Source organism: Salmo trutta, chromosome 39, assembly GCF_901001165.1.
Source record: "Salmo trutta chromosome 39, fSalTru1.1, whole genome shotgun sequence".
Taxonomy (NCBI): Eukaryota; Metazoa; Chordata; class Actinopteri; order Salmoniformes; family Salmonidae; genus Salmo; species Salmo trutta.
In genome coordinates this window covers 17,523,891-17,531,654 of record NC_042995.1, presented here as the reverse complement: position 1 = coordinate 17,531,654, position 7,764 = coordinate 17,523,891, and positions in this window count along the sequence as shown.

Genomic DNA, 7,764 nt, shown 5'->3' with positions numbered 1-7,764 from the left:
GGCTCACCACCACAGAACTGAGTTAGTGCAGTCCCATATCCTAACCGATAGATTGAGAAGCCTAAAAAGACTGAAAGCCCGACATTCTGTAGAACATCAATGACATGGCACTACTTCTTCCTATATGGGTCAGTGAATTAATGAGATTGATGGATGAATAGTTGGCAAACGATCAATATGTGCACTTAAATGGCCTATAGATATTCCAATATCTCTTGCTATACATGAGAGCAAAATAACATTCAAACTCAAAGAGCTGTTGATGGATAGCCGTTTTTGTTAACTACCAATAAATAAGCAGGATTTAACTACTAAGTATAAAAACATACTTTTTTTCTTTGTGGCAGCCGTAGATTACACTTTAACCAGATGAGATTGAACCTTTCACTTGCTTGGGCACATTAGTAGAGGCTGCTTTGTAACCTGATCTGACCGTGAAACCCTAATACAGGCTGCAGAGGAAACGAGGAGGAAATCTGATGCCGTAAGAGCCTCTGAGTAGCTCTGTCCTAAATGGATTTGGGCCTGTCTAGCTGCTATAGTCCTCCTAAAGGAGAAACACACAGACCACCACAATCTGTAGTCTATATGGATGGTAATAAAAACACTTTGAAGAATAACAGATATTTGTATATACCAGTGATGCATTTCAAACTTTCTGACATGGGCTATGTCTGTTTAGTGTTCTATTGCATAGTTTAGTGCTACGACAATGACACATTCTTCTGTTATTCATTTTCATATTCATTTTTAATGGTTTAAAGACGGCTGACCCTCATGCGCTCAGGTAAATTGAGTTAAATCTATTTATTTCCTCCGACTGACGGTTGTTCCCTAACCACACTATCATCTTTTAGTTTCTCTTAAGAGGTCCTTGAGTTTGTTGCATGGACTGGTCTGTTCCCTTTGTCCTGTGACAAACGTCTTGGTAAAAAGCTCTGATACTCTGAATAAAATGCTCCTTTGTCTCTGGTTGGTCTACAACCGGATGTAGCATTTCCTTAGCTGTGTTCTCTGTGGTGAGTGTTGTGTAATAGCCCGGTCCGCTACGGTATGTGAGTAATGCAAACACCCCTCTTTCCTGCAGCAGGAATGCTGGCTATGACAGACGCCAGACCCACCAGACCCACCACCGTCTCCACACCCCACCAGGCCCCCAGCCCACCCAGCCCCGCCTGCACACCATGATCATACACACCAGATGTAGCAGTGGGTAAACCCGGAGTGTCGTGGGTAAATAGGTAGGTAAATCCTTGTGCAAAAACACTTCTCTGACTTAATATGTAGGTAAACGTAAATCCCCAAATGAAAAGGTGGTCGTTTACTTTCGTTGACTTGAGTATAGCCCCCCTCCTCTATATCACTGATTCACAGCCCCAGATCAATGGCCAAAAGCCAGCAAAGCCCCTCTCAAACAGAAAATGGGGTAAGTGAATGTGCGTTCTCGTGTTGCTTTGAAGTAACCTTCTCCTTTTGAATGATCCTAATACTGTAATAACATTTTAAGAACATACATGCATGGACTTAGTTGCAGTATTGTCAGGTAAGTCTAGTGGGAACTGGGAAGTGGGAAGTCAGAACATGAGGAAGAGAGTTTGCTTTGCTTTGCTGATTGAGGAATGGACAGACCAAATCTACAGATCACATTTCAGAGATCCTGGGCCAACTATCTCAGGAATTATAATTGGCAACAAAAACAAGATAGGAAGGAAGTTCTTCCTCGATACATCCAAGCTAATTCTGACTAGGAATATGGATTGGTGATGGTTTGATTTAAAAAATATTAAGAGTTATGGAACATAGCTGAACTCCTTCTCCCCTCTCCCTGATGTACAATGACTGACTGCTTGCCCTACAGTACAGAAACATCATTTACTTTAAGTTAACTAAATTAAAGTGACTCAAGTTAACTTAGTGAATGTAATTTAGCTGCTGAGACCTAGAAGAGAGAACATAATGTGCCAATCAGAATTCTATTCACACCAAAAAGGCAGAGGTTTAAAGAACCACTACTGTTGTGTAGTGTGGATTTACATTGGCTACTACGTACGTACTAAATTGTATATTCTATCAGAATCTTTCACTTTGTCAGCTCTATTGTGGATCTAGTATTCTGGTACAAGGAACGTTGCTACCAACACAAAGTAGGAAACACAGATTGAGTGAGTGGCTGGTTCCTATCAGAAGACAGCTGCTAATGAAATCCCAGCGGCACATGATACTGTTGTTGTTATGTTTGAGGGGGTGGACTAGGAAAGGAGGGGGGTTTCCACTGGCAGGGCCTTACAAGGTCAACTGTACATGTACAGCCCATTAATAACACACACAGACATATATACAGTGTATATATATTTACCCAAAAATATATGGGGGATTGGAAATGATGCAGACAATTACATTGATAGAAGCCACAATCTGCAAGAGTAAAGCTGATCTATCCCCCCCAAAAAGTGTTTTATTATATATATATATATGCCCCACCTGTCAGGTGGATGGATTATCTTAGGTTATTGTCCTATTGAAAGGTGAATTCACCGCCCAGTGTCTGGTGGAAAACAGACTGAACCAGGTTTTCCTCTTGGATTTTGCCTGTGTTTTGCTCCATTCCGTGTCTTTTTTATCCTGAAAAACTCTCCAGTCCAACCTGTTGAGGACAGACGTTCCGCTAGCGGAACGCCTAGCCAACATCCAATGGAACAGCAGGGCGCGAAATACAAAACATAAAAAATCGAATAATTTCAATTTCTCAAACATACGACTATTTTACATCATTTTAAAGATACACTTCTCCTTAATGTAACATTGCCCGATTTCAAAAAGGCTTTACAGCAAAAGCAAAACATTTATGTTAGGAGAGTACATAGACAAAAATAACCACACAGCCATTTTCCAAGAGACATATCCAGGAGATATGTCACAAAAACCCAAACACAGCTAAATGAAGCACTAACCTTTGACGATCTTCCTCAGATGACACTCCTAGGACATCATGTTACACAATACATGTATGTTTTGTTCGATAAAGTACATATTTATATGTCCAAAACAGCATTTTACATTGGCGCGTGATGTTCAGAAAATGTATTCCCACCAAAACTTTCGGTGAATGTGCACATCAATTTACAAAAATACTCATCATAAACGTTGACAAAATACATAACAATTATTTTAAGAATTATAGATACAGTACTCCTTTATGCAACCGCTGTGTCAGATTTTAAAATAGCTTTTCGGTGAAAGCACATTTTTCAATATTCTGAGTACATAGCTCGCCATCAAAGCAAGCTATACAGACACCCGCCAAGTTCTGGGGTCACCTAAACTCATAATTAGTATTATAAATATTCTCTTACCTTTGCTGATCTTCGTCAGAATGCACTCCCAGGACTGCTACTTCCACAAGAAATGTTGTTTTTGTTCAAAATAATCCATATTTATGTCCAAATACCTCCATTTTGTTAGTGCGTTCAGGTCACTATCCAAAGGCATAACGCGCGAGCGCAGTTCGAGACACAAAAAGTCAAAATGTTCCATTACCGTTCTTAGAAGCATGTCAAACATTGTTTACGATCAATCTTTATAGTATTTTTAATGTAAAAATGTGATAATATTCCAACCGGACAATAGCATATTCATTCAAGAAGAAAAAGAAGGAACGGTGCGCTCGCAGGATCGCGCATCATCAATCCCTTTGTCCCCAGGCAGTCCACTCATTGACTGAGCTCCTTTTCTCTGCCTGGTTACAGGAGACGGATGAAAAAACATTCTGAAGGCTTTTGACAGCCAATTGAAGCCTTAGGAAGTGCAACGTGACCACACAGACACTGTAATTTCGATAGGGATTAGAAAGAAGAACTACAATTCTCAGATCTCCCACTTCCTGGTTGACTTTTTCTCAGGTTTTTGCCTGCCATATGAGTTCTGTTATACTCACAGACACCATTCAAACAGTTTTAGGAATTTCAGAGTGTTTTCTATCCAAATCTACTAATAATATGCATATTCTAGTTTCTGGGCCAGAGTAGTAACCAGTTTAATTTGGGTACGTTTTTCATCCGGCCGTGAAAATACTGCCCCCTACAACTTAACAGGTTTTAACGATTACAAGCATACCCATAACATGATGCAGCCAACACTATGCTTGAAAATATGGAGAGTGGTCCTCAGTAATGTGTTGTATTGGATTTGCCCCAAACATAACACTTTGTATTCAGGACAAAAAGTGAATTGCTTTGCCACATTTTTTGCAGTATGCCTTAAGTGCCTTGTTGCAAACAGGATGCATATTTTGGAATATTTGTATTCTGTAGTGGCTTCCTTCTTTTCACTCTGTCAATTAGGTTAGTATTGTGGAGTAACTACAATGTTGTTGATCCATCAGTTTTCCCATATCACAGCCATTAATTAAACTCTGTAACTGTTTTAAAGTCCCCATTGGCCTCATGGTGAAATCTCTGAGCAATTTCCTTTCTCTCCGGCAACTGAGTTAGGAAGGACGCATGTATCTTTGTAGTGACTGGGTCTATTGCTGCACCATCCAACGTATAATTAATAACTTGATCATGCTCAAAGGGATGTTCATTGTCTGCCTTCCTTTTTTTACCCATCTCCCTGGTCTTTGTGGTTGAATCTGTTTGAAATGCACTGCTCAACTGAGGGACCTTACAGATGATTGTATTTGTGGGGTACACAGACGAGGTAGCCATTCACAAATCATGTTAAACTATATTATTGCACACAGAGTGAGTCCATGAACTGAACTGCAATTTATTATGTTACTTGTTAAGCAAATGTTTAGTCCTGAACTTATTTAGGCTTGCTATAACAAAGGGGTTGAATACTTATTGCAGCTTTTCCCAAACTCGGTCCTGGGGACCTCAAGGGGTGCACATTTAGTTTTTTACCCTAACACTACACAGCTGATTCAAATGATCAAAGCTTGATGATTAGTTGATTATTTGAATCAGCTGTATAGTGCTAGGGCAAAAACAAAATGTGCACCCCTTGGGGTCCCGAGGACTGAGTTGGAGAAACCCTGACATATTGACTGAAGACATTTCAGCTTTTCGTTTTTAATTAATCTGTCATAATTTCAACAAATATAATTCCACTTTGCCATTATGGGGTATTGTGTGTAGGACAGTGACACAAAACTCTCAATTTAATCCATTTTAAATTCAGCCTGTAAAAAGGAAAGGGGTATGAATACTTTTTGAAGGCAATGTGTGCGTGTGTATATATATATAGTGAGGGAAAAAAGTATTTGATCCCCTGCTGATTTTGTACGTTTGCCCACTGACAAAGAAATGATCAGTCTATAATTGTAATGGTAGGTTTATTTGAACAGTGAGAGACAGAATAACAACAAAAAAATCCAGAAAAAACGCATGTCAAAAATGTTATAAAATGATTTGCATTTTAATGAGGGAAATAAGTATTTGACCCCTCTGCAAAACATGACTTAGTACTTGGTGGCAAAACCCTTGTTGGCAATCACAGAGGTCAGGCGTTTCTTGTAGTTGGCCACCAGGTTTGCACACATCTCAGGAGGGATTTTGTCCCACTCCTCTTTGCAGATCTTCTCCAAGTCATTAAGGTTTCGAGGCTGACGTTTGGCAACTCGAACCTTCAGCTCCCTCCACAGATTTTCTATGGGATTAAGGTCTGGAGACTGGCTAGGCCACTCCAGGACCTTAATGTGCTTCTTCTTGAGCCACTCCTTTGTTGCCTTGGCTGTGTGTTTTGGGTCATTGTCATGCTGGAATACCCATCCACGACCCATTTTCAATGCCCTGGCTGAGGGAAGGAGGTTCTCACCGAAGATTTGACGGTACATGGCCCCGTCCATCGTCTCTTTGATGCGGTGAAGTTGTCCTGTCCCCTTAGCAGAAAAACACCCCCAAAGCATAATGTTTCCACCTCCATGTTTGACGGTGGAGATGGTGTTCTTGGGGTCATAGGCAGCATTCCTCCTCCTCCAAACACGGCGAGTTGAGTTGATGCCAAAGAGCTCCATTTTGGTCTCATCTGACCACAACACTTTCACCCAGTTGTCCTCTGAATCATTCAATGAATGTTCATTGGCAAACTTCAGACGGGCATGTATATGTGCTTTCTTGAGCAGGGGGACCTTGCAGCCGCTGCAGGATTTCAGTCCTTCACGGCGTAGTGTGTTACCAATTGTTTTCTTGGTGACTATGGTCCCAGCTGCCTTGAGATCATTGACAAGATCCTCCCGTGTAGTTCTGGGCTGATTCCTCACCGTTCTCATGATCATTGCAACTCCACGAGGTGAGATCTTGCATGGAGCCCCAGGCCGAGGGAGATTGTGTTTCTTCCATTTGTGAATAATCGCACCAAGTGTTGTCACCTTCTCACCAAGCTGCTTGGCGATGGTCTTGTAGCCCATTCCAGCCTTGTGTAGGTCTACAATCTTGTCCCTGACATCCTTGGAGAGCTCTTTGGTCTTGGCCATGGTGGAGAGTTTGGAATCTGATTGATTGATTGCTTCTGTGGACAGGTGTCTTTTATTCAGGTAACAAACTGAGATTAGGAGCACTCCCTTTAAGAGTGTGCTCCTAATCTCAGCTCATTACCTGTATAAAAGACACCTGGGAGCCAGAAATCTTTCTGATTGAGAAGGGGTCAAATACTTATTTCCCTCATTAAAATGCAAATCAATTTATAACATTTTTGACATGCGTTTTTCTGGATTTTTTTGTTGTTATTCTGTCTCTCACTGTTCAAATAAACTTACCATTAAAATTATAGACGGATCATTTCTTTGTCAGTGGGCAAACGTACAAAATCAGCAGGGGATCAAATACTTTTTTCCCTCACTGTATATATACTGTATATACACATTTTAACATACATGAATAGGACTGTCTACAACAAAAGACCACTGAATGGTACAGATATTTTTGTATATTCAAAGATGCAGTGGTGTAAAGTAACTACAGTAATGTTGAAGTACTACTTAAGTAGTGTTTGAGTGGTATCTGTACTTTACTGTATTTTTTATATTTTGGACAACTTTTACTTTTACTGCACTTCCTTCCTAAGGAAAATATGTACTTTTTCCTCCCTTACATTTTCCCTGAGTCGTTACATTTCAGATTCTTAGAAGGACAGGAAAATTGTCCAATTCACGCACTCATCAAGAGAACACATGGTCATCCCTACTGCCTCTGATCTGGTGGACTCACTAAACAAATCATTTTTTGTAAATTATGCCTGAGTGTTGGAGAGTGCCCCTGGCTATCTGTAAATAAAAAATTACAAGAAAATTGTGCCTTCTGATTTATAGCGTTTACTTTTAGTTTGATACTTAAGTATATTTAAAACCAGATACTTTTAACATTTACTCAAGTAGTATTTTACTGGGTGACTTTTACTTGAGTCTATTAAGGTAACACAGTGCAAAGTCCTCAATGCATTCTTGGACATTGAAGAAGTTCTTCAAACACCAAGCTTTCAATAAAAGTTACTTTTACTCAAGTATGACAATTGGGTACTTTTTCCTCCACTGCAAAGATGCTTACTCTTGATAAATATCAGGTGCATTCGTAATGGTTTCCTCTAGTCTACTAAATCATTCAAGATGGTCTGAGGGCAGTGAGATCTGAGGTGGATATACCCTCCCATTACAGATTGAACTTTTAGAGTGCACTTTTTAATTGATCATAGATCAGTCTATATTTAGTTTCTACTCCCACCGTCCTTAGGTCTACATCATCACAGGAGCTGGAGGAAATAGCCTAC